This window comes from Entelurus aequoreus, linkage group LG07 (genome assembly GCF_033978785.1).
Source record: "Entelurus aequoreus isolate RoL-2023_Sb linkage group LG07, RoL_Eaeq_v1.1, whole genome shotgun sequence".
Taxonomy (NCBI): domain Eukaryota; kingdom Metazoa; phylum Chordata; class Actinopteri; order Syngnathiformes; family Syngnathidae; genus Entelurus; species Entelurus aequoreus.
This window is the reverse complement of record NC_084737.1, coordinates 74,860,988-74,886,273: the sequence shown is the minus strand read 5'-3', so window position 1 is coordinate 74,886,273 and position 25,286 is coordinate 74,860,988. Positions and strand designations below refer to the sequence as shown.

Here is a 25,286-nt window from a genome sequence, read left to right as displayed (position 1 = left end):
GCCCTAATTTGTATATCAATCAATCAATCAATGTTTATTTACATAGCCCTAAATCACAAGTGTCTCAAAGGGCTGCACAAGTCACGAAGACATCCTCGGTTCAGAGCCCACATAAGGGCAAGGAAAAACTCACAACCCAGTGGGATGTCAATGTGAATGACTAATGAGAAACCTTGGAGAGGACGGCAGATGTGGGTGACCCCCACCCCCTCTAGGGGAGACCGGATGCAATGGACGTCGAGTGGGTCTAGCATAATATTGTGTAATAAGGTGAGCCACGTAAATAAGACCGCCCACAAAACGGTGCATCCTGAAGCGACTGTCAGAAAGCGGCTTGAAGATGATCTATAAAACATCATCTATGCCAGTGGTCCCCAACCACCGGGCCACGGCCCGGTACCGGTCCGTGGACCGATTGGTACCGGGGCCGTGGCCGCGGCCACACAAGAAATTTAAAAAAAAAATTTTTTTTTATTTTTTTTATTTTTTTTTGGATTAAATCAACATAAAAAACACAATATATACATTATATATCAATATAAATCAATACAGTCTGCAGGAATACAGTCCGTAAGCACATAAGATTGTATTTCTTTATGACAAAAAAAAATTTAAAAAATTAAAAAAATGTTTAACTACCCCTCCCCCCCCCCCCCCGGTCGGTGGGACAAATTTTCAAGCATTGACCGGTCCGCAAGTACAAAAAGGTTGGGGACCACTGGTCTATGCAACATTTTGACCAAAGAACCACCATTACATGTTATGTACACCAGTGGTCCCCAACCTTTTTGTACTTGCGGACCGGTCAATGCTTGAAAATTTGTCCCACCGACCGGGGGGAGGGGTAGTTAAAACATTTTTTTTTTTTTTTTTTTTTTTTGGTCATAAAGAAATACAATCTTATGTGCTTACGGACTGTATCCCTGCAGACTGTATTGATTTATATTGATATGTAATGTATATACTTGTGTTTTTTATGTTGATTACATTTTTTTTTTTAAATAAAAATAAAAAAATATTTATTTGTTGTGCGGCCGCGGCCCGGTACCGGTCCATGAACCGATTGGTACCGAGCCGCGGCCGCACAAGAAATAAAAAAAATAAAAAACTTTTTTTTTTTTTTTTTTCTTTTTTTGGTGGTTGGGGACCACTGATGTAGACCACAAGGAAGTGTTTTACATTTAGAAAAAAAAAAAAAAAATGACCCCTTTAATGCGCCCTATAGTCCCTTTGTGCCTTTTGTATGAAAATAGACCTGACTAGACCCGCTCATCGGCAGTGTGCCTTATAATCCGGTGCGCCCTGTGGTCCGGAAAATACGGTAATTGTCCATCCATCCATCCATCTTCAACCGCTTATCCGGAATCGGGTCGCGGGGACAGCAGCTCCAGCAGAGACCCCCAGACTTCCCTCTCCAGAGCAACATTTGCGACTTCCTCCTGGGGAATCCCGAAGCGTTCCCAGGCCAGAGAGGAGATGTAATCCCCCCATCTGGTCCTTGGCCTGCCGCGGGGCCTCCTCCCAGTGGGACGTGCAACGAGGACCTCCCTAGGGAGACGCTCGTGAGGCATCCGCACGAGATGCCCGAACCACCTAAGCTGGCTCCTTTCCAAGCGAAGGAGCAGCGGCTCTACTCCGAGTCTCTCTCGGGTGACTGCACTTCTCACCCTATCTCTAAGGGAGATGCCAGCCACCCTTCTGAGGAAACTCATTTCGGCCGCTTGTATCCGCGATCTTATTCTTTCGGTCATTACCCACACTTCATGACCATAGGTGAGAGTAGGAATGTAGATAGCTCGGTAGACCGAGAGCTTTGCCTTCTGGCTCAGCTCCCGTTTCGTCACAACAGTGCGGCAGAGAGACTGCAATACTGCCCCAGCTGCTCCGATTCTCCGGCTGATTTCCTTCTCCATCTTTCCCTCACTCGTGAACAAGACCCCGAGATACTTAAACTCCTCCACCTGGGACAGAGTCCTGTCCCCTACCCGGACTGTGCAAACCATCGGTTTCCTGCTGAGAACCATGGCCTCAGATTTGGAGATGCTGATCCTCATTCCAGCCGCTGAACACTCGGCTGCGAACCGATCCAGTGAGAGCTGAAGGTCACGAACCGAAGGTGCCATCAGGACCACATCATCTGCAAACAGCAGTGACGCAACCTTTAGCCCCCCGAGACGTATACCCTCTCCGCCATGGCCACGACTCCGCCTAGAAATCCTGTCCATGAAAATCACAAACAGGATAGGTGACAGAGCGCAGCCCTGGCGGAGACCAACCCCCACTGGAAACGGATCCGACTTACATCCAAGCACCCGGACACAACTCTCGCTTTGGTTGTACAGAGATTGGATGGCCCTCAACAGGGTTCCCCTCACTCCGTACTCCCTCAGCACCTCCCACAAGATCTCCCGAGGGACGCGGTCATACGCCTTCTCCAAATCCACAAAACACATGTAGACTGGATAGGCATACTCCCAGGCCCTCTCCAGGATTCCCGCAAGCGTAAAGAGTTGGTCAGTTGTTCCACGACCAGGACGGAATCCACATTGCTCCTCTTGAATCTGAGGTTCGACTATCGGCCGGACCCTCCTTTCCAGTACCTTGGCGTAAACTTTCCCAGGGAGGCTGAGTAGTGTGATACCCCTGTAATTAGCACACACCCTCTGGTCCCCCTTTTTGAAAAGGGGAACCACCACCCCAGTCTGCCACTCCCTCGGCACTGTCCCAGACTTCCACGCAATGTTGAAAAGGCGTATCAACCAAGACAGCCCATCAACACCCAGAGCCTTCAGCATTTCTGGACGGATCTCGTCAACCCCCGGAGCTTTGCCACTGTGGAGTTGTCTAACTACCTCAGTGACTTCACTCCGAGAGATCGACGTCGATCCCCCATCATCCTCAGGCCCTGCTCCTATCAGGGAGGGTGTGTCTGATGTATTTGGGTTCAGGAGTTCCTCAAAGTGCTCTTTCCAACGCCCCACGACTTCCTCACTTGAAGTCAGCAAAGTCCCATCCTTGCCGTACACAGCTTGGATGGTTCCCTGCTTCCCCCTCCTGAGGTGCCGTATGGTCTTCCAGAACATCTTTGGTGCCGCCCGATAGTCCTTCTCCATGGATTCCCCGAACTGCTCCCACACCCTCTGCTTAGCCTCGTCCACAGCCACGGCCGCTGCCCTTCGGGCCCGTCGGTACCTTGCAACTGCCTCCGGAGTCCCCTGGGATAACATACCCCGGTAGGACTCCTTCTTCAGTCGGACGGCTTCCCTGACCACCACTGTCCACCAGGGTGTTCGAGGGTTACCGCCCCTTGAGGCACCTAAGACCTTCTGGCCACAGCTCGCATCTGCAGCTTTAGCAATAGAGGCTTTGAACATTGCCCATTCCTGTTCAATGTCCCCAACCTCCACAGGGATGGCAGAGAAGTCCCGCCGGAGGTGGGAGTTGAAGTCCTTCCGGACAGAGGACTCCTCCAAACGTTCCCCGTTCACCCGCACTACACGCTTGGGTTTGCCAGGTCTGTCCAGAGGTTTCCCCCGCCATCTAACCCAACTCACCACCAGATGGTGATCAGTTGACAGTTCAGCCCCTCTCTTCACCCGAGTGTCCAAAACATACGGCCTCAGATCAGCTGATACGATTACAAAATCGATCATTGATCTTTGGCCTAGGGTGCTCTGGTACCAGGTACACCTATGAGCATCCTTATGCTTGAACATGGTGTTTGTTATCGCAAGTCCGTGACTAGCACAGAAGTCCAATAACAATCCACCACTCAGGTTCAGATCAGGGAGACCGTTCCTCCCAATCACGCCAGTCCAAGTATCACTGTCATTGCCCACGTGCGCGTTGAAGTCCCCCAGCAAGACTATGGAATCCCCTGCCGGCGCCCCATACAGGACCCCATGCAAGGTATCCAAGAAGGCTGAATACTCTGAACTCCTGTTTGGTGCGTATGCACAAACAACAGTCAGAGTTTTTCCCCCCTCCAATCCTAAGGCGAAGGGAGGCGACCCTCTTGTCCACTGGGGTGAACTCCAACGTACAGGCACTCAGCCGGGGACTCGTGAGTATCCCCACACCCGCCTGTGCCCTCACACCCTGAGCAACTCCAGAAGTGAACAAGGTCCATCCCTTGTCCAGGAGTGTGGTTTCAGAGCCCTTGCTATGCGTAGAGGTAAGCCCCACCAGATCCAACCGGTAGCGCTCCACCTCTCGCACCAGCTCAGGCTCCTTCCCCACCAGCGTAGAGACGTTCCACGTCCCGAAAGTCAGCCTCTGCTGCCCCGAATTGGTCCGTCCGGAGCCTCCACTTTCACCGCCATCCACTTGGCAGCGCACCCGACCCCACTGGTTCCGACCGCGGGTGGTGGGCCCACGTGGCATACGGTAATTGTGTCACAATATAAGTAAGCTCCAACACAAAATATATTTCTTTTCACCATAAAACCAAAATTTGGAGCTCTGCAAAAAAAAAAAAAAAAAAAAAAAAAAAAAAAAAAAAAAATTTTGTGTCACAATATAAGTAAGCTCCAACACAAAATATATTTCTTTTCACCATAAAACCAAAATTTGGAGCTCTGCAAAAAAAAAAAAAAAACGTTAGCAACAGCAATACCTTCCGTAAGTTTTGATTATTATTTTCCTTATTAATAGAGGTGTCCGATAATATCGGCCTGCCTATATTATCGGCCGATAAATGCTATTAAAATGTATTATCGGAAATTATCGGTATTGGTTTTTTATTATCGTTTTTTTTGTTGTTTTTTTTTATTAAATCAAGATAAAAAACACAAGATACACTTACAATTAGTGCACCAACCCAAAAAACCTCCCTCCCCCATTTACACTCATTCACACAAAAGGGTTGTTTCTTTCTGTTATTAATATTCTGGTTCCTACATTATATATCAATATATATCAATACAGTCTGCAAGGGATACAGTCCGTAAGCACACATGATTGTGCGTGCTGCTGGTCCACTAATAGTACTAACCTTTAACAGTTAATTTTACTCATTTTCATTCATTACTAGTTGCTATGTAACTGTTTTTATATTGTTTTACTTTCTTTTTTATTCAATAATTTTTTTTAAATTTATTTATCTTATTTTATTTTATGAATTTTTTAAAAAAGGACCTTATCTTCACCATACCTGGTTGTCCAAATTAGGCATAATAATGTGTTAATTCCACGACTGTATATATCGGTATCGGTAATTAAGAGTTGGACAATATCGGAATATCGAATATCGGCAAAAAGCCATTATCAGACATCCCTACTTATTAATTAATGTTTTAATAGCAAGGAATATTTTTTCAAATATTTAACATTTTTAGTAATTATTTTCATTGTCTTTATTTTATTTTTGCATTTTTTATGTCCCAAGGTGTTATAGATAGAGCGAGCTAACTGTTCAGTAAACCTCCCTGTCAGAAGAATTGTATCTAAGTTATCCCAAAACTTTGTGTTGCCATGAGTTCCCGGCGAGAAGACAAAAGCTGTCTTTGATCCTACCAACAAGAAGGCTTGTAAAACTCCACTGCGTAGGATGGGAAGCAACATGAAAGTGTTCTGTTTCTTTGATGTATTGTAATCCACAGAAAGATTTTGTCTTGACCCAAGAACTACAACGCGGAGAGAAAGCAGGATCTGCCCAAGTCCTATGCTGTTTTACGGCCTTTTCTTTGAACCGACCTTTTCTTTGAACTGTTTTGTAATCAAAGGCGATGGATGTTTACGACCCCCGTCCCTTTAGAAACAGCTGTCGCCGCGTAATCAGGGAAAGTCCAAATAAAAAAGGAGGCGTACAATCTTTCGGCAGAGCGTATAGTGACACTGTACAAGGGTACATATGTACGCGTTTCTTCTCACTGAGCCACATGTAATTCTGTCTCTGTTTGATTCCTTGCTTCTTGTCTTGTTTAATAGATGTCATCAGTGTTTGAACCTGACACTCCCCAAAAAATATAACTTTCTTCCACAAAGTGTTGGATTTTGTCAGCAGACACCAAGGGAAATAAAGGTTGCTCACATTGTTTTGTGTTCCATGAGTCAACAAGGGGAAATTCAACTCAATATAATCACCTTTTACTGCAGCAAAAGGAGTTTGTTTTGTTGACTTTCCGTTTAAATAACTATTTATGGCGACATTGATCGTCCCCATCACTGGTGTGCACACAAGAGTGACGACAGTTTGGTTTCATAACGAAAACTGTCTAAATGGGACGTAAACACGCTTTAAAATGAGTGGCATGACGCTATGTGGGGCGGTACAGCTCGGTTGGTAGAGTGGCCGTGCCAGCAACTTGAGGGTTCCAGGTTCGATCCCCGCTTCCGCCATCCTAGTCACTGCCGTTGTGTCCTTGGGCAAGGCACTTTACCCACCTGCTCCCAGTGCCACCCACACTGGTTTAAATGTAACTCAGATATTGGGTTTCACTATGGAAAGCGCTTTGAGTCACTAGAGAAAAAGCGCTATTTAAATATAAGTCACTTCACACAATTCACTATGTCACGCGAGCTGTTAGTATAGGTGGGAGAAAAAAATAAAAAATAAAAATAAAAAAAATAATCGATTTTTAGATGCATCGCAATTCGGACATGGACGATTATAAAATCGATTAGTCAATAATCGATAATCAATGTATTTATTGTGAATAAAGTCATGCAGGCAGTTCTATAATTTGTCCGACAGCGGAGAGACACCTCACTAAGACATCCGACCAGCTCCTTTATTTTAGGACACTCATGTTCCAGTTTTGTACATACAAAACCCAAAACCAGTGAAGTTGGCACGTTGTGTAAATGGTAAATAAAAACAGAATACAATGATTTGCTAATCCTTTTCAACCTATATTCAATTGAATAGACTGCAAAGACAAGATACTTAACGTTTGAACTGGAAAACGTTGTTATTTTTTGCAAATATTAGCTCATTTGGAATTTAAAGCCTGCAACAAGTTTCAAAAAAGCTGGCACAAGTGGCAAAAAAGACTGAGAAAGTTGAGGAATGCTCATTTGACACTTATTTGGAACATCCCACAGGTGAACAGGCTAATTGGGAACAGGTGGGTGCCATGATTGGGTATAAAAGCAGCTTCCATGAAATGCTCAGTCATTCACAAACAAGGATGGGGCGAGGGTCACCACTTCGTCAACAACATTTCTCAACGGGCTATTGCAAGGAGTTTAGGGTATTCACCATCTACGGCTCGTAATATCATCAAAAGGCTCAGAGGAACTGGAGAAATCACAGCACGTAAGCAGCAAGCATCAAAAAGTGACATCAGTGTGTAAAGGATATCACCACATGGGCTCATGAGCAAATTGTCGAACAGTTAACATTTCTCAACAAGCTTTTGCAAGGAATTCAGGGATTTCACCATCTACGGTCCGTAATATCATCACAGGGTTCAGAGACTCTGGAGAAATCACTGCCCGTAAGCGATGTTACAGACCTTCGATCCCTCAGGCTGTACTGCATCAAAAAGCGACATCAGTGTGTAAAGGATATCACCACATGGGCTCAGGAACATTTCAGAAAACCACTGTCAGTAACTACAGTTGGTCGCTACATCTGTTAGTGCAAGTTAAAACTCTACTATGCAAAGCGAAAGCCATTTATCAACAACACCCAGAAACGCCGCCGGCTTCGCTGGGCCCGAGCTCATCTGAGATGGACTGATGCAAAGTGGAAAAGTGTTCGGTGGTCTGACGAGTCCACATTTCAAATTGTAAAGGTCCAAAAAAAAGTTATTTGGAAACGTCCGGCGGGCCGGATTGGAAATCTTAACAGGCTTTATGTGGTCTGAAGCCCGTATTTTGCCCAGTTCTGGTTCAAGGAGTGGGTACCGTTCACATTTGAAACTGATATTTGTACCAAATCGGTACTTTCAAAACGATGCCGGGGCTTACTCGGCGCTAAAGAATTGGTACCCAAACAATGGAAATCATTTTTTGTTGGAAAAATATATATTTTTATAGAATTTTATGACAATTGAACAGACTAGTAGTTGAAATGCTACAATTATAATGCCATTCATAAATAAGAAAAAAGAAATCCACAACTAACTGTCATAATTATTGCAACAAAACCAGCAGCAATGCAGCATAAAGAACGTGCAAAAAAATAATGTATTTGTGTTGTAACGTTTGACGCTCATTACCTCGCAAAATGAGTCGTCGTGACGACTGGCTAGTGCTCCGGGTTTTGGTACCCATCCCAAGTCTTGTTTGTGACTTTCTTTTTTTTAACGGCGACTAGTGTTGTCCCGATACCAATATTTTGGTACCGGTACCAAAATTATTTCGATACTTTCCGATACTTTTCGATTAGAGATGTCCGATAGTTTGGGCCTGCCGATATTATCGGACGATAAATGTGTTAAAATGTAATATCGGAAATTATCGGTATCATTTTTTTATTATCGGTATCGGTTTTTTATTTTATTTTTTATTTTTTTATTGTTTTTTTTTTTTTATTAAATCAACATAAAAAACACAAGATACACTTACAATTAGTGCACCAACCCAAAAAACCTCCCTCCCACATTTACACTCATTCACACAAAAGGGTTGTTTCTTTCTGTTATTAATATTCTGGTTCCTACATTATATATCAATATATATCAATACAGTCTGCAAGGGATACAGTCCGTAAGCACACATGATTGTGCGTGCTGCTGGTCCACTAATAGTACTAACCTTTAACAGTTAATTTTACTCATTTTCATTAATTACTAGTTTCTATGTAACTGTTTTTATATTGTTTTACTTTCTTTTTTATTCAAGAATTTTTTATTTATTTATTTATTTTATTTTTTAAAAAGGACCTTATCTTCACCATACCTGGTTGTCCAAATTAGGCATAATAATGTGTAAATTCCACGAGTGTATATATCGGTATCGGTTGATATCGGTATCGGTTGATATCGGTATCGGTATTTAAAGAGTTGGACAATATCGGAATATCCGATATCGGCAAAAAGCCATTATCGGACATCCCTATTTTCGATACTTTTCTAAATAAAGGTGACCGCAAAAAATTGCATTATTGGCTATATTTTAACAAAAAATCTTAGTGTACATTAAACATATGTTTTTAATTGCAAGTTTGTCCTTAGATAAAATAGTGAACATACAAGACAACTTGTCTTTTAGTAGTAAGTAAACAAAACAAAGGCTCCCAATTTAGCTGCTGACGTATGCAGTAACATATTGTGTCATTTTACTTTCTATTATTTTGTCAAAATTATAAAGAACAAGTGGTAGAAAATGAATTATTAATCTACTTGTTCGATTACGGTTAATATCTGCTTAATTTCTCTTTTAACATGTTCTATCTACACTTCTGTTCAAATGTAATAATCACTTATTCTTCTGTTGTTTGGATGCTTTACATTAGTTTTGGATAAAACCACAAATTTGGGTACCAAGTAGTTACAGCAGGGGTCCCCAAACTTTTTGACTCGCGGGCCGCATTGGGTTAAAACAATTTGGCCGGGGGCCGGGCTGTATATATATATATATATATATATATATATATATATATATATATATATATATATATATATATATATATATATATATTAGATATACATATTATATATATATCTAGATATATATATATATATTAAATATATATATCTAGATATATATATATATATATATTAGATATATATATATATATATATATACACTACCGTTCAAAAGTTTGGGGTCACATTGAAATGTCCTTATTTTCAATGAAGATAACTTTAAACTAGTCTTAACTTTAAAGAAATACACTCTATACATTGCTAATGTGGTAAATGACTATTCTAGCTCCAAATGTCTGGTTTTTGGTGCAATATCTACATAGGTGTATAGAGGCCCATTTCCAGCAACTATCTTTCCAGTGTTCTAATGGTACAATGTGTTTGCTCATTGGCTCAGAAGGCTAATTGATGATTAGAAAACCCTTGTGCAATCATGTTCACACATCTGAAAACAGTTTAGCTCGTTACAGAAGCTACAAAACTGACCTTCCTTTGAGCAGATTGAGTTTCTGGAGCATCACATTTGTGGGGTCAATTAAACGCTCAAAATGGCCAGAAAAAGAGAACTTTCATCTGCAACTCGACAGTCTATTCTTGTTCTTAGAAATGAAGGCTATTCCACAAAATTGTTTGGGTGACCCCAAACTTTTGAACGGTAGTGTATATATATTAGATATATATATAATATATATATATATATATATTATATATAGATATAGATATATTATATATATATATATATATATATATATATATATATATATATATATATATATATATATATATATATATATATATATATATATATATATATATATATATATATATGTTAGATATATTAGATATATATATATAGCGCACTTTCCGCGCGCGATGATGTCACGTTATCGATGAGAAAATGCATTTTTATTTTATGAATTGCCTGAGCGGCTAGGAGACACCGTGAGTAGCAAGCGGTACAAAGTAAATAAGAAAAAATAATAATAATTTTTAAAAAATAAATTAAAAAAATAATTTTTTAAATATGTTTTCTTTTTTTAATACTTGGGACTTCCCGCGGGCCTGATTTTGGACGCTGGCAGGCCGGACCCGTAGTTTGGGGACTAGAGATGTCCGATAATATCGGTCTGCCGATATTATCGGCCGATAAATGCGTTAAAATCTAATATCGGAAATTATCTGTATCGGGTTTTTTATTATCAGTATCGTGTTTTTTTTTAGTTGTTTTTTTATTAAATCCACATAAAAAACACAAGATACACTTACAATTAGTGCACCAACCCAAAAAACCTCCCCCCCCCCCTCCCCCACATTCACACTCATTCACACAAAAGGGTTGTTTCTTTCTGTTATTAATATTCTGGTTCCTACATTATATATCAATATATATCAATACAGTCTGCAAGGGATACAGTCCGTAAGCACACATGATTGTGCGTGCTGCTGGTCCACTAATAGTACTAACCTTTAACAGTTAATTTTACTCATTTTCATTAACTACTAGTTTCTATGTAACTGTTTTTATATTGTTTTACTTTCTTTTTTATTCAAGAAAATGTTTTTAATTTATTTATCTTATTTTATTTGATTCATTTTTTTAAAAAGTACCTTATCTTCACCATACCTGGTTGTCCAAATTAGGCATAATAATGTGTTAATTCCACGACTGTATATATCGGTTGATATCGGTATCGGTTGATATCGGTATCAGTAATTAAAGAGTTGGACAATATCGGCATATCGGATATCGGCAAAAAGCCATTATCGGACATCCCTATTGGGGACCCCTGAGTTACAGGATCATACATTGGTCATATTCAAAGTCCAGGGACGTATTTCCTGAGTTTATAAACATAATATACATTTAAAAAAAACTAAAAAAGATGTTGTGATGCCAAAAAATATTGACGTAATCGTAGTAGTATCGACAAGATACGCTCCTGTACTTGGTATGAATACAGTGGATGTTAGGTGTAGATCCACCAATGGCGTTTGTTTACATTTTACATGCGGACCGGTACTTTTCAGAGGCGGTATAGTACCGAATATGATTCATTAGCATCCTGGTACTACTAATACCCTAACGGCGACTCACTTTTTGTCTCTCGCACGTTATTCCAGTTACTTGATTGCCAATTATGCACCACAACCCACCACCACAAATAGATTGCAGTATTGTTGGAAACGCTGCATTCACATACAGTACGAAAAAAATAAAGAAAAAAAGCAATATTTTATTTCCCGTGCATTTTCAAATGGCAAACTTGCATTGTCACTGCTGCTTTCCTCTGTTCCTCCAGACTTAAAGACACACATTGAAGCCATCCTAGACCTGCAGACCTGCAAGGTACCGAGTTGGAAGGTGTCACTGCATGTGCTGTACTGGTCATATGTGAGGTATAGCCAGCATGTAGCACACACACACACACACACACACACACACACACACACACACACACACACACACACACACACACACACACACACACACACACACACACACACACACACACACTCAGAGTCACACTGTACAATAAACACAGAGCAGCTTGACATGTGTGAGTTGAGTCAGATGGAAGATGAACACGTGACCTCACAGAGTCTATGTTCTCCTCCATGTGTGCTCTCGCCTCCCTCTCCTCTCTCCTCTCTACATCGTCCTCATCCCGCCATCTGGACATCAGTGCTCTTCACTCCTTTCTTCTCCCTCTCCCGTTACCAATTTAGACTTCACTTATTTTTCTCTATCGTTCCCTTTTTTCTCTCTCTCTCTCTCTCTCTCTTTATTTTCCCGTCATAGTCTCTCTCTCCAATTGGCAGTAAATGATGCTCCATTGTCAGCAACTTTTTGTGCCTCCTACAGTTGTGCTTTTTCTCCAGTTAAGGCATATTTTTAGCAAGTTTAGAATATAATGTTCTTCATTCACAATCATTGTCACTAGGGATGTCCGATAATGGCTTTTTGCCGATATTCCGATATTGTCCAACTCTTTAATTACCGATACCGATATCAACCGATACCGATATATACAGTCATGGAATTAACACATTATTATGCCTAATTTGGACAACCGGGTATGGTGAAGATAAGGTCCTTTTTTTTAAAATGAATAAAATAAAATAAGATAAATAAATTAAAAACATTTTCTTGAATAAAAAAGAAAGTAAAACAATATAAAAACAGTTACATGGAAACTAGTAATGAATGAAAATGAGTAAAATTAACTGTTAAAGGTTAGTACTATTAGTGGACCAGCAGCACGCACAATCATGTGTGCTTACGGACTGTATCCCTTGCAGACTGTATTGATATATATTGATATATAATGTAGGAACCAGAATATTAATAACAGAAAGAAACAACCCTTTTGTGTGAATGAGTGTAAATGGGGGAGGGAGGTGTTTTGGGTTGGTGCACTAATTGTAAGTGTATCTTGTGTTTTTTATGTTGATTTAAGAAAAAATAAAGAAAAAAAAAACATTTTAAAAACCGATACCGATACCGATAATAATAAAAACCGATACCGATCATTTCCGATATTACATTTTAAAGCATTTATCGGACATCTCTAATTGTCACTTTACATTTTAGTTATTATAAAACAAAATACAACTAAATAAAACTAAATAGTTGAAGCGTAAACATAGAAATCTAACAAATGACTGTAAAAATGTAAGGGGAAAAAAAATGGCAAAATGACTTATAAGTTTTGTCGTCAAATATATAGAATGTACGTTTTTAGCCGCACTAGTGGCTCCCTGGAGCTGTTTCAAGAATGTATGAAAATAGAAAAAAAAAGTCTTAATGGGCCGCATGTGGCCCGCGGGCCGTATTTTGCCCAGGTCTGGCACATATGCATTTTTAGTAAATAAATTGTAGGCTATTTCATCCCGACAAGCCTGTTTCGCAGGTTTCCCTGCTCTTCAGGGGATTTACCGAGGATATTTTATCCCTACAAGCCTGTTTCGCAGGTGTCCCTGCTCTTCAGGGGATTTATTGATTTATTTTGCTTGTAAAACACAAATGTTGAATTGTAAAACACAAAAAATTACGTAGACCGTCCGGCGGGCCGGATTGAAAATCTAAATGGGCCGCATTTTGCCCAAGTCTTGCATATATGCATTTCTAATGTTGTATACGGCTATATAAATAAACATTGATTGATTGATTGATATACGTTAGGAAAAAACACAGAGGCTATTTCATCCCGACAAGCCTATTTCGCAGGTGTCCCTGCTCTTCGGGTGATTTATTTATTGTGCTTGTAAAACACAAATGTTAAATTGTAAAACACAAAAAATTACGTAGACCGTCCGGCGGGCCGGATTGAAAATCTAAATGGGCCGCATTTTGCCCAAGTCTGGCATATATGCATTTCTAATGTTGTATACGGCTATATAAATAAACATTGATTGATTGATTGATATACGTTAGGAAAAAACACAGAGGCTATTTCATCCCGACAAGCCTATTTCGCAGGTGTCCCTGCTCTTCGGGTGATTTATTTATTGTGCTTGTAAAACACAAATGTTAAATTGTAAAACACAAAAAATTAGGTAGACCGTCCGGCGGGCCGGATTGAAAATCTAAATGGGCCGCATTTTGCCCAAGTCTGGCATATATGCATTTTTAATGTTGTATACGTTAGGTCAGGAAAAAACACAGAAACGATTTCATCCCTACAAGCCTGTTTAGCAGATTTCCCCAATAAATCCCCCGATGAGAAGGGAAACCTGCAAAACAGGCTTGACTGGAGTGGCCTATTTTTAGCAAGTTCAGAATATAATGTTCTTCCTTCACAATCATTGTGACTTAACATTTTAGTTATTGTTAAACAAAATAGTTGAAGCGTAAACGTAAAAAGACGTATGTTTTGTTTTCAAATATATAGAATGCATGTTTTTAGCATTTAATAAATTCATAAAAATTGCTTTGACTTTTCAGTAAGTGGCCCTTGGCGGGAAAAAGTTTGCACACCCCTGGTTTAGACATCCTGGATAAAAAAGAGGAATGGGCGAAACTGCCCAAAGATAGGTGTGCAAGGCTTGCAGCATCATGCTCTAAAAGACTTGGACTTAGACCAGGGGGTCTGCAACCTGCGGCTCTTTAGCGCCGCACTAGTGGCTCCCTGGAGCTTTTTCAAGAATGTATGAAAATAGAAAAAGATTGGGCCAAATTGAAAGTCTTAATGGGCCGCATGTGGCCCGCGGGCCGTATTTTGCCCATGTCTGGCACTTATGCATTTTTAATGTTGTATACGTTAGATCAGGAAAAAACACAGTGACTATTTCATCCCGACAAGCCTGTTTCTCAGGTTTCCCTGCTCTTCAGGGGATTTATCTGGGATATTTTATCCCTACAAGCCTGTTTAAATAGCCTGCTCTTCAGGGGATTTCCCCAATAATTCCCCTGAAGAGCAGGTTATTTCATCCCTACAAGCCTGTTTCGACTGTGTCCCTGCTCTTCAGGGGATTTATTTATTGTGCTTGTAAAACACAAAAATGTAATTGTAAAACACTAAAAATGATGTAGACCGTCCGGCGGGCCGGATTGAAAATCTAAATGGGCCGCATGTGGCCCGTGGGCCGTATTTTGCCCATGTCTGGCACATTTTCATTTTTAATGTTGTATACGTTAGATCAGGAAAAAACACAGTGACTATTTCATCCCAACAAGCCTGTTTTGCAGGTTTCCCTGCTCTTCAGGGGATTTATCGGGGATATTTTATCCCTACAAGCCTGTTGAAATAGCCTGCTCTTCAGGGGATTTCCCCGATAAATCCCCTGAAGAGTAGGCTATTTCATCCCTACAAGCCTGTTTCCCGGGTGTCCCTGATCTTCAGGGGATTTATTTATTGTGCTTGTAAAACACAAAAACTGAATTGTAAAACACTAAAAAATTATGTAGACCGTCCGGCGGGCCGGTTTGAAAATCTAAATGGACTGGGATTGAAAATCTAAATTGGCCGCATGTGGCCCGTGGGCCGTATTTTGCCCAGGTCTGGCACATTTGCATTTTTAATGTTGTATATGTTAGGTCATAAAAAAACACAGTGACTATTTCATCCCGACAAGCCTGTTTCGCAGGTTTCCCTGCTCTTCAGGGGATTTATCGGGGATATTAAATCCCTACAAGCCAGTTGAAATAGCCTGATCTTCAGGGAATTTCCCCTGATAAATCCCCTGAAGAGCAGGCTATTTCATCCCTACAAGCCTGTTTCGCAGGTGTCCCTGCTCTTCAGGGGATTCATTTATTGTGCTTGTAAAACACAAAAATGTAATTGTAAAACACTAAAAATTATGTAGACCGTCCGGCGGGCTGGAATGAAAATCTAAATGGGCCGTATATTGCCCAAGTCTGGCATATATGCATTTTTAATGTTGTATACGTTAGGAAAAAACACAGAGGCTATTTCATCCCGACAAGCCTGTTTTGCAAGTGTCCCTGCTCTTCAGGGCATTTATTTATTGTGCTTGTAAAACACAAAAATTCCGACAAGCCTGTTTCACTTGGAGCTTTTTCATGAATGTATGAAAATAGAAAAAGATGGGGGGGAAAATATATTTTTGTTTTAATATGGTTTCTGTAGGAGGACAACATGACACAAACCTCCCCTAATTGTTAGAAATCCCACTTTTTATATTAAACATGATTCTCTGATGAGAGTATTTGCCGAGCGCCGTTTTGTCCTACTAATTTTGGCGGCCCTTGAACTGACCGTAAAAATGTACGAAAAAAAAGACGCAAGTTTTGTCTTCAAATATATAGAATGTATGTTTTTAGTAGGGATGTCCGATAATATCGGCCTGCCGATATTATCGACCGATAAATGCGTTAAAATGTAATATCGGAAATTATCGGTATCGTTTTTTTTATTATCGGTATCGTTTTTTTTTTATTGTTTTTTTTTAATTAAATTAAATCAACAGAAAAAACACAAGATAAACTTACAATTAGTGCACCAACCCAAAAAACCTCCCTCCTCATTCACACAAAAGGGTTGTTTCTTTCTGTTATTAATATTCTGGTTCCTACATTATATATCAATATATATCAATACAGTCTGCAAGGGATACAGTCCGTAAGCACACATGATTGTGCGTGCTGCTGGTCCACTAATAGTACTAACCTTTAACAGTTAATGTTACTCATTTTCATTCATTACTAGTTTCTATGTAACTGTTTTTATATTGTTTTACTTTCTTTTTTATTCAAGAAAATGTTTTTAATTTATTTATCTTATTTTATTTTATAATTTTTTTTTTAAAGTACCTTATCTTCACCATACCTGGTTGTCCAAATTAGACATAATAATGTGTTAATTCCACGACTGTATATATCGGTTGATATCGGTATCGTTTGATATCGTATCAGTTGATACCGGTATCGGTAATTAAAGAGTTGGACAATATCGGAATATCGGATATCGGCAAAAAGCCATTATCGGACATCCCTAGTTTTTAGCATTTGATACATTTATAAATCTCTTCAGGGGATTTCCCAGATACAGGGAAACAGGCCTGTAGGGATGAAATAGCCTCTGTGTTTTTTCCTGACCTAACGTATATTCTGGCTCTACCCAGTGTGACGGATAAACCACAGAAGCCTCGACTGTATCTTTAATGTTGTATGCTTTTGTGAGGCGTAAAAAGCAGCGGCTCGGGGCTGATGGGCATGTTGTCGCTTCTTTTAGCTGCACCATCGTATGGGGATGACGGAGGGGATATGTCAGGAGAGTGAAGACTGCACGGCAAAGAGAATATAACATGCGTGCATTTACAGTGTGTGGGGCGGAGGGGAGGAAGAGGCGATGTGCAGGCCGTGCAAAAAAAGAAATGGAGGCACGGTCAGGGGAGGGAAGACACGTGACTCACTGTGATGGCCTCCATATAGCTTAGTGCATGTTGTAAGTACTCATGCACCAACCTTTATGTTAAGGTCTTGAATAGATTTATGCACCAATGACAGCACGGAGCTGTTGGATGGCGGCTTAACCCAGCTATCTGTATGTTATATAATGATACACACACTCCATACACACACTCCTCTTTGTCATCAACCTGCATGCAAACATGTGTGTACTCCATGATGCATTGTGTGTATACTACAGTGTCATTGTTGTTCTCCTCAACATGATAGTATGATACACACACACACATTCTTGAATTTGTTGCCTTCTTGAGACCTCCGAAAAACAACAACATTAATAATATATACATATAATGTAAATATTTTTTTTAAAAAGCTTGTTGTGAAAAATTAGTTGGAATTTCACAAGAAAAAGGTCACAATTTCACAAGAAAAACTTAGGCTTTGTGCAATGTTATGATAAAAGTTGAAATCTTAGTCAATAACAGTAACAATTTTACAAGGAGATTTTAAGATTTTGACAATTTTATGAAAAGAGTCGCAATTTTACTCGACAAAAGTCACAATTTTATAAGAACATTTTAAAATGTTGTCAATATTATATTGACAATTGGAATTTTACTCGGCAAGATTATGACAAAAGTCGTCATTTTACTCGGAAAATGTCACTATGCTGCAAGAACAACAAAAAAATTGGCAATATTGTCATACAAGTCAGAATTTTATATGACAAATGTCCCCATTTTGCATCAAAAAATAATAATTTTACATAAAAAAGTCATAATTTTAGGAGAAAATATTGCAATATTACAGAAACAGAAAGAATATGAGAAATGTTTCCCAATTTTATAAGAAAAAAGTCGACACAAAATTACAAAATACAAGAACACACCCACACACACACACACACACACATGGGCACACACATTATTGTATTTGTTACCTTCTTGAGACCTCCGAAAAATGCCTACCTTTTTAGGACCACCCTTTCTAGATATATAAAGATTTGTATTTACAGAATTAATAATATATACATAAAATGTAAATATAAAAAAAAGCTTGTTGTGAAAAATGAGTTGGAATTTCACAAGAAAAAGGTCACAATTTCACAAGAAAAACTTCGAATTACAAAATACAAGAACACACACACACACGCACACACACATTCTTGAATTTGTTGCGTTCTTGAGACCTCCGAAAAATGCATACCTTTTTAAGACCACCCTTTCTGGATATATAAAGATTTGTATTTACAACATTAATAATATGTACATATAATGTAAATATTTAAAAAAGAAGCTTGTTGTGAAAAATTTGTTGGAATTTCACAAGAAAAAGGTCACAATTTCACAAGAAAAACTTAGGCTTTGTGCAATGTTATGATAAAAGTTGAAATTTTAGTCAATAACAGTAACAATTTTACAAGAAGATTTTAAGATTTTGACAATTTTATGAAAAGAGTCGTAGTTTTACTCGACAAAAGTCACAATTTTATAAGAACACGTTAAAATGTTGGCAATGTTATATTTACAATTGGAATTTTACTCGGCAAGATTATGACAAAAGTCATCATTTTACTCGAAAAATGTCACTATTCTGCAAGAACAACAAACAAATTGGCAATATTGTGATACAAGTCAGAATTTTATATGACAAATGTCCCCATAATTTTACATAAAAAAGTCATAATTTTAGGAGAAAATGTTGCAATATTACAGAAACAGAAAGAATATGAGAAATGTTTCCCAATTTTATAAGAAAAAAGTCGACACAAAATTAAAAAATACAAGAACACACACACACACACACACACACACACACACACACACACACACACATGGGCACACACATTATTGTATTTGTTACCTTCTTGAGACCTCCGAAAAATGCCTACCTTTTTAGGACCACCCTTTCTAGATATATAAAGATTTGTATTTACAACATTAATAATATATACATATAATGTAAATATAAAAAAACGCTTGTTGTGAAAAATGAGTTGGAATTTCACTAGAAAAAGGTCACAATTTCACAAGAAAAACTGAACATTTGCAATGTGCAGTGTTATAATAAAAGTTGGAATGTTACTCAATAACAGTCGCAATTTTACAGGAAAAGCTTAACATTTTGACAATTTTATGAAAAGAGTCGCAATTTTGCTCGACAAAAGTCACAATTTTATAAGAACACGTTAAAATGTTGGCAATATTATATTAACAATTGGAATTTTACTCGGCAAAATGTCACTATTCTGCAAGAACAACAAACAAATTGGCAATATTGTGATACAAGTCAGAATTTTATATGACAAATGTCCCCATTTTGCATTAAAAAATAATAATTTTACATAAAAAAGTCATAATTTTAGGAGAAAATATTGCAGTATTACAGAAACAGAAAGAATATGAGAAATGTTTCCCAATTTTATAAGAAAAAAGTCGACACAAAATTACAAAATACAAGAACACACACACACACACACATGGGCACACACATTATTGTATTTGTTACCTTCTTGAGACCTCCGAAAAATGCCTACCTCTTTAGGACCACCCTTTCTAGATATATAAAGATTTGTATTTACAACATTAATAATATATACATATAATGCAAATATAAAAAAAACGCTTGTTGTGAAAAATGAGTTGGAATTTCACAAGAAAAAGGTCACAATTTCACAAGAAAAACTTCGAATTTTGCAGTATTAAAATAAAAGTCGTAATTTTACTCAACGCAGGTCGAAATTTTACAAGAAAAACTGAACATTTGTGCAATGTTATGATGAAAGTTGGAATTTTACTCAATAACAGTCGCAATTTTACAGGAAAAGCTTAACATTTTGACAATTTTATGAAAAGAGTCGTAATTTTACTAGACAAAAGTCACAATTTTATAAGAAAACTTTAAAATGTTGGCAATGTTATATTGACAATTGGAATTTTACTCGGCAAAATTATGACAAAAGTCATCATTTTACTCGGAAAGTGTCACTATTCTGCAAGAACAACAAAAAAATTGGCAATATCGTCATACAAGTCAGAATTTTATATGACAAATGTCCCCATTTTGCATTAAAAAATAATAATTTTACATAAAAAAGTCATAATTTTAGGAGAAAATATTGCAATATTACAGAAACAGAAAGAATATGAGAAATGTTTCCCAATTTTATAAGAAAAAAGTCGACACAAAATTACAAAATACAAGAACACACACACACACACACACACACACATGGGCACACACATTATTGTATTTGTTACCTTCTTGAGACCTCCGAAAAATGCCTACCTTTTTAGGACCACCCTTTCTAGATATATAAAGATTTGTATTTACAACATTAATAATATATACATATAATGTAAATGTTTAAAAAAAAGCTTGTTGTGAAAAATGAATTGGAATTTCACAAGAAAAAGGTCACAATTTCACAAGAAAAACTTCGAATTTTGGCAGTATTAAAATAAAAGTCGTAATTTTACTCAACGCAGGTCGAAATTTTACAAGAAAAACTGAACATTTGTGCAATGTTATGATAAAAGTTGGAATTTTACTCAATAACAGTCGCAATTTTACAGGAAAAGCTTAACATTTTGACAATTTTATGAAAAGAGTCGTAATTTTACTAGACAAAAGTCACAATTTTATAAGAAAACTTTAAAATGTTGGCAATGTTATATTGACAATTGGAATTTTACTCGGCAAAATTATGACAAAAGTCATCATTTTACTCGGAAAGTGTCACTATTCTGCAAGAACAACAAAAAAATTGGCAATATCGTAATACAAGTCAGAATTTTATATGACAAATGTCCCCATTTTGCATTAAAAAATAATAATTTTACATAAAAAAGTCATAATTTTAGGAGAAAATATTGCAATATTACAGAAACAGAAAGAATATGAGAAATGTTTCCCAATTTTATAAGAAAAAAGTCGACACAAAATTACAAAATACAAGAACACACACACACACACACACACACACATGGGCACACACATTATTGTATTTGTTACCTTCTTGAGACCTCCGAAAAATGCCTACCTTTTTAGGACCACCCTTTCTAGATATATAAAGATTTGTATTTACAACATTAATAATATATACATATAATGTAAATGTTTAAAAAAAAGCTTGTTGTGAAAAATGAATTGGAATTTCACAAGAAAAAGGTCACAATTTCACAAGAAAAACTTCGAATTTTGGCAGTATTAAAATAAAAGTCGTAATTTTACTCAACGCAGGTCGAAATTTTACAAGAAAAACTGAACATTTGTGCAATGTTATGATAAAAGTTGGAATTTTACTCAATAACAGTCGCAATTTTACAGGAAAAGCTTAACATTTTGACAATTTTATGAAAAGAGTCGCAATTTTACTCGACAAAAGTCACAATTTTATAAGAACATTTTAAAATGTTGTCAATATTATATTGACAATTGGAATTTTACTCGGCAAGATTATGACAAAAGTCATCATTTTACTCGGAAAATGTCACTATTCTGCAAGAACAACAAAAAAATTGGCAATATCGTGATACAAGTCAGAATTTTATATGACAAATGTCCCCATTTTGCATTAAAAAATAATAATTTTACATAAAAAATTCATAATTTTAGGAGAAAATGTTGCAATATTACAGAAACAGAAAGAATATGAGAAATGTTTCCCAATTTTATAAGAAAAAAGTCAACACAAAATTACAAAATACAAGAACACACACACACACACACACACACACACACACACACACATGGGCACACACATTATTGTATTTGTTACCTTCTTGTGACCTCCGAATAATGCCTACCTTTTTAGGACCACTCTTTCTAGATATATAAAGATGTGTATTTACAACATTAATAATATATATATATATATAATGTAAATATTTAAAAAAGCTTGTTGTGAAAAATGAGTTGGAATTTCACAAGAAAAAGGTCACAATTTCACAAGAAAAACTTCGAATTTTGCAGTATTAAAATAAAAGTCGTAATTTTACTCAACGCAGGTCTAAATTTTACAAGAAAAACGGAACATTTGTGCAATGTTATGATAAAAGTTGGAATTTTACTCAATAACAGTCGCAATTTTACAGGAAAAGCTTAACATTTTGACAATTTTATGAAAAGAGTCGCAATTTTACTCGACAAAAGTCACAATTTTATAAGAACATTTTAAAATGTTGTCAATATTATATTGACAATTGGAATTTTACTCGGCAAGATTATGACAAAAGTCATCATTTTACTCGGAAAATGTCACTATTCTGCAAGAACAACAAAAAAATTGGCAATATTGTCATACAAGTCAGAATTTTATATGACAAATGTCCCCATTTTGCATCAAAAAATAATAATTTTGCATAAAAAAGTCATAATTTTAGGAGAAAATATTGCAATATTACAGAAACAGAAAGAATATGAGAAATGTTTCCCAATTTTATAAGAAAAAAGTCGACACAAAATTACAAAATACAAGAACACACCCACACACACACACATTATTGTATTTGTTACCTTCTTGAGACCTCCGAAAAATGCCTACCTTTTTAGGACCACCCTTTCTAGATATATAAAGATTTGTATTTACAACATTAATAATATATACATAAAATGTAAATATAAAAAAAAGCTTGTTGTGAAAAATGAGTTGGAATTTCACAAGAAAAAGGTCACAATTTCACAAGAAAAACTTCGAATTACAAAATACAAGAACACACACACACACACACACATTCTTGAATTTGTTGCGTTCTTGAGACCTCTGAAAAATGCATACCTTTTTAAGACCACCCTTTCTGGATATATAAAGATTTGTATTTACAACATTAATAATATATACATATAATGTAAATATTTTAAAAAGAAGCTTGTTGTGAAAAATTTGTTGGAATTTCACAAGAAAAAGGTCACAATTTCACAAGAAAAACTTCGAATTTTGCAGTATTAAAATAAAAGTCGTAATTTTACTCAACGCAGGTCTAAATTTTACAAGAAAAACGGAACATTTGTGCAATGTTATGATAAAAGTTGGAATTTTACTCAATAACAGTAACAATTTTACAAGAAGATTTTAAGACTTTGACAATTTTATGAAAAGAGTCGTAATTTTACTCGACAAAAGTCACAATTTTATAAGAACACGTTAAAATGTTGGCAATGTTATATTAACAATTGGAATTTTACTCGGCAAAATTATGACAAAAGTCATCATTTTACTCGAAAAATGTCACTATTCTGCAAGAACAACAAAAAAATTGGCAATATTGTGATACAAGTCAGAATTTTATATGACAAATGTCCCCATTTTGCATTAAAAAATAATAATTTTACATAAAAAAGTCATAATTTTAGGAGAAAATGTTGCAATATTACAGAAACAGAAAGAATATGAGAAAAGTTTCCCAATTTTATAAGAAAAAAGTCGACACAAAATTACAAAATACAAGAACACACACACACACACACACACACATGGGCACACACATTATTGTATTTGTTACCTTCTTGAGACCTCCGAAAAATGCCTACCTTTTTAGGACCACCCTTTCTAGGTATATAAAGATTTGTATTTACAACATTAATAATATATACATATAATGTAAATATAAAAAAAACGCTTGTTGTGAAAAATGAGTTGGAATTTTACAAGAAAAAGGTCACAATTTCACAAGAAAAACTGAACATTTGCAATGTGCAGTGTTATAATAAAAGTTGGAATGTTACTCAATAACAGTCGCAATTTTACAGGAAAAGCTTAACATTTTGACAATTTTATGAAAAGAGTCGCAATTTTACTCGACAAAAGTCACAATTTTATAAGAACACGTTAGAATGTTGGCAATATTATATTAACAATTGGAATTTTACTCTGCAAAATGATGACAAAAGTCATCATTTTACTCGGAAAATGTCACTATTCTGCAAGAACAACAAACAAATTGGCAATATTGTGATACAAGTCAGAATTTTATATGACAAATGTCCCCATTTTGCATTAAAAAATAATAATTTTACATAAAAAAGTCATAATTTTAGGAGAAAATATTGCAATATTACAGAAACAGAAAGAATATGAGAAATGTTTCCCAATTTTATAAGAAAAAAGTCGACACAAAATTACAAAATACAAGAACACACCCACTCACACACACACACACACACACATACACACACACACACATTCTTGTATTTGTTACCTTCTTGAGACCTCCGAAAAATGCCTACCTTTTTAGGACCACCCTTTCTAGATATATAAAGATTTGTATTTACAACATTAATAATATATACATATAATGTAAATATAAAAAAAACGCTTGTTGTGAAAAATGAGTTGGAATTTCACAAGAAAAAGGTCACAATTTCACAAGGAAAACTGAACATTTGCAATGTGCAATGTTATAATAAAAGTTGGAATTTTACTCAATAACAGTCGCAATTTTACGGGAAAAGCTTAACATTTTGACAATTTTATGAAAAGAGTCGCAATTTTACTCGACAAAAGTCACAATTTTATAAGAACATTTTAAAATGTTGTCAATATTATATTGACAATTGGAATTTTACTCGGCAAAATTATGACAAAAGTCATCATTTTACTCGAAAAATGTCACTATTCTACAAGAAAAACAAAAAAATTGGCAATATTGTCATACAAGTCTGAATTTTATATGACAAATGTCCTCATTTTGCATTAAAAAATAATAATTTTACATAAAAAAGTCATAATTTTAGGAGAAAATATTGCAATATTACAGAAACAGAAAGAATATGAGAAATGTTTCCCAATTTTATAAGAAAAAAGTCGACACAAAATTACAAAATACAAGAACACACACACACACACATATGGGCACACACATTATTGTATTTGTTAC

General features: G+C 36.7%; 2 protein-coding genes across 3 annotated transcripts in view; one reads left to right on the top strand and one right to left on the bottom strand.

Annotated features, from left to right (window-relative positions):
* Positions 1-25,286, bottom strand: part of bsna (bassoon presynaptic cytomatrix protein a) — a 375,212-nt gene that overhangs the window by 337,370 nt on the left and 12,556 nt on the right. The gene's annotated exons all lie outside the window — the stretch shown is intronic.
* LOC133654259 (helicase ARIP4-like) overlaps positions 11,848-25,286 on the top strand; it is a 244,424-nt gene continuing 230,985 nt past the window's right edge. Inside the window, exon 1 of the mRNA XM_062054486.1 lies at positions 11,848-11,933. The gene's annotated coding sequence lies outside the window, so the exon portion shown is untranslated. The remainder of the gene's footprint in view (positions 11,934-25,286) is intronic.